Below are 4,202 nucleotides of genomic sequence, written 5' to 3'. Positions count from 1 at the left end.
GTATTGTTCTCCTTAGAAATCACATAGAATTGTACTTTGGAGATGTCGATATAATGGGACACACGTTGTATTAGGAATCAAACTCCAGACGGAAACTGCCTAGCAACAGCATTTGGAACTTTCTCGATGCTTCCAAAGAGTATACAACAAACTCTTGGCAGAAACTGCCTAGCAACGGCGATTGGAACCTTCTCGATGCTTCCTGCGAGCATATAACAAACAAATGCAGTCGTACAGCGAGAAAGATTTTGATCAGATTATCATTTGTGTGATCGCCTTGGAAAGAGATACATCAAGCAGTTTACCGAGCGTCTCAGCAATCGTATTTTTGTGTCTAAAATTGTTCTACGCATAGTAAAGAATTATCCCGTTGACCGTGGATTCGTTTGAACCCAAGAACATTGTTAATAGCGTTTATTAAACTCATTATTCGTTAAACTTATTATTCGTAAAACCTATTATTCGTAAAACCTATTATTCGTTAATCTCATTATTCATGAATCTTATTATTCGTAAAACATATTATTCGTTAATCTCATTATTAGTTAAACTTATTATTCTTTAATCTAATCATTAGTTAAACTTATTGTTTGTTAATCTTATTATTCATTAAACTCGATATTCATAATATTTTGTAAAATCTTGTATATACGCGTAAATATAGTCTCTGTTTTGTAAAACGATGACGAACTAATTCAAACGAAGAATCGTTATGCGCCTTAAATTCTAATGTTAACCCGACATATATATAGGTTATTGGGCACTAGATATCATAACGCTGATTAAATTGTTTTAAATCATGACTTCGTTCAGCAGCAAATTTAGATGCAAAGCAGCTTGCAAAGTAGCATTGGGCGATCTAATTACAGTGGTCTAAGAGAGCAATTCGATCGTCTTGTAAAGGACAAGCTGAACAGCCCGTACAGAAACGTGTTCTACGTATTTTAGCATGTAGACAGAGTCACGTTTTATAATTCACGCGCGTAAGCAAAGCTTGAGACCATTTCATGTTACATCGTCAGCAGATACATTGTACAGCACGTGCTTCTACTATTGCTTTACTATTCTAAAAGATGATAACATTTTGGTATAAGTAAATGTTAATAACACGATATAATTTTTCTCTGGGTCTCTTATTACACGTTTTTCTTCCTTATCGCACTGTTATTGACACGCTCAATAATATGTCATTGGTCATCACATTCGTATAACTTGCACGTAACTGAAGAACACATCCAGAGATTATTTTAGTTAATTTTTTATTTTTAAGTTATTTAGTGGCTACATTTGAAAAATGTCTTCTAAATCCAGATAAATCTATGGAATTGTGCAAGCAATCAAGAATATATTTAATATTATAATAATGGACATTTTTGAAGTGTTTAGTAGGTACAAAAATTCATATGTGATCTCATAATCAAGTACGATTTACCATTAGGATTTACCATTTACTGAAAACAAAATTGTTAGAATTTAATCTCGGAATTAAGATTAATAATCTGTGGAAGGCACAATGTTTGTGTTGAAATAATATTATGTGATATTTGTTAAACAATTATTACAGGAAATATAAGTGTGTTGTGGGATGTAGACAGTTGGCTAGTTATTCTCGGACTGACTGGCTTAGTGATCCATGGCCCTTGAAAAGGTTTCGAACTCCACTCTCTATGCAGTAATAAGTGTGACCTGAGTAGATGTCTGTGTGGCGTCACATGTGCCACGGAACCTTCTAGTAGCTTCTCGACGTGCCCAATGTTCAATCCATATCCTTACGCTTCTTCCGCCGAATTCTCGGAAGAGCATGCACGCGCTAGCCGCCGCCGTACATCTCACGAACGCACGCTAGTAGGGATATCGCTGGGCAACGAAGGCGTGGCGGCACTTGACAGTAAACTTCCCAACAGTTTACGTCGCGTGACGCACGACACAAAGACCCTATACCTGCGGACAAGATGATTGCCAGATGTCGATACATTCGTACCGAATATTTCCAGCTAGCCTAAGGACCGCTATAAATCTTATTATTTATTTTAGCTAAGGTCCTCCAAAGAGACAAACAGTCTTTGTTTATCAGTCTCGAAGTTGACCACCTATCACGGGGACACACGAGAAATCTGCTATCTCTCACGTACGATGCTTACGTCCGATGCTTCCCGCTAGCAACACCCTCTCAAGGGCAGCTAGCATCCTTTTCCAACGACCAACACGAATTAGCCAATAAACATTAACGTACATTTCCCTCACTTTCCGTACCAAAGATTTTCTCAACGAATCCGCAGCAGAATCAACAGCATCGCGACAAAAAAAGTCAGTCTATTACAGCGAGTCACACACAACGATCGTTACACTTACGCGGTTCGAGCCGAATAATTACCCAAGCTCTCGACATCTCGTGCAATCATTGTCCGCACTCGTAGCGCAACTCGAATCATGGCTATCCGAGCTCTAACTTGTAACCGCGCATCCGCGAACCGAATATAATCACGAGTCCTGCGTCAAGTGTACTCATTGACATTACAGTGAATAAACATTTATCGTTGAATAAATCTGGGTTTTCCTTCCGACCCTATCATGACATACCACCTCAAAGAGAAGAATCCGTTCGATCGATCACTTCATCTGTATGCGATTAATATCGTTGTATTCCAACAAAAATTCATGTATTGCAGAAAGATGACATAAATGATAATCGATTCTAATGTGAATTAAAAAACAGTGTTTGCAGCATCGTCACTTAATTTGCGAAATGGATTACTGTGACTTCTGAACGGCTAATAGAACAGCCAACCTTTAATATGCATATCCACATATACTATGTATAACTAATTTGACTTAAATCAACCTAATGAAAATTATGTAATTGCGGCCCTGTCCTAATAAATGTATTTCATAATTTTACAAAAAATATATTGCAAAAATAAATAAAAAGTTTGAGCATATACATAGCAGAATATAGCAGCAGAATATAGAGCAGAATATAATAGCATTAGTGTAAAAAATAAAGTTGTATAAATGTTTAGAGATTTATACAAATTCTGTATAAATAATATATAAGTAAATTACTCATTGTTTCTTTCTGTTTTTTTTTCATTATTGTAATATCGTGATATGATGTGTGTTTACAAAGGAATGGTAGATAGAAAAGGCGATTGTTGTTCAACCTGAGCTATTCTCGCCAAACGTACAGAAAGCAGCACAACTAGATGATTAGAATACGACTCGACTCTCGCAAAACGCAATCAACACTCTCTCGGTAGCGCCACTCGCAAGCTCTGCTTCTCCGCTCGCACGCTGCTTCTCGACTCGCACGCGGCCAGGGTCACGTAGGTCTTTTCTACGAACTATGCACTTGAAAAGACCGACGACTCTTTGATGGGCCCGACGGTGCCTCGGCTCTCGCGACATTGTTTATGGTTCGCCCGATATCTCTTAGGCCTTTCGTCCACGATACTACATTATGTTATATAAAATTGAAAAGTTTGCAGTAATGGTGACACAATTGTTACTAAACAATAGGCAACAGTTTTAAGAAATAATATCTTTTGAATAAGACCTCGGATCAACGAAAATGAATTACACAACTTTTTCAGGTTGAAATACTTTTTGTGGTAAAGACTATACCAAATTAGATACTCTTTCGCGATCCTTATCACGTACGATATCAACCGTAAGGTAATTTACATAATTTATATAATAATAATTTAATTTACATTAAATTTAATTCACATTAAATTATTCTTATATAAATTATTATTATTTTATTATTATTATTGCTTAGTCCGTGCCTTTCGGCTTTGGACGAACTTTCGGTTTTACATCTCTTATATCTATTTCGCTTCTTATATGTTTACCTCCCCTCTTATCCGCTCTATTCTATTTCACTCCCTTAATTATTCTATCTCTACGAACTAAATACTAGAAACTACAAATTAATAACTAATGACTAATAACTATTGAAGCTTTGGTCTTTAGCCTCCTTGCTGTGCTTCCTTCCTGTCGTTTGCCCTTTCCTTCTCTATTATTGCTTTCAGTTCTGTTAAACCTTTTCCAGTCTCGTTTAGCGTTTTTCCTATGTCCTTTGTTCCCTTTGTGTTATATCACATCCTTCTCACATTCTTTTCTCATTCTTACATGTCTCAGGTCTTCTTCTTTCCTTCTACATAGTCTGCATCTTTTTTCTCCCTCTTCTTTCCAGTATTCCC

The sequence above is a fragment of the Bombus impatiens genome, unplaced genomic scaffold (genome assembly GCF_000188095.3).
Source record: "Bombus impatiens unplaced genomic scaffold, BIMP_2.2 scf_0714, whole genome shotgun sequence".
NCBI lineage: Eukaryota > Metazoa > Arthropoda > Insecta > Hymenoptera > Apidae > Bombus > Bombus impatiens.
The sequence above is the reverse complement of the archived record's forward strand: the minus strand, read 5'-3'. Positions refer to the sequence as shown.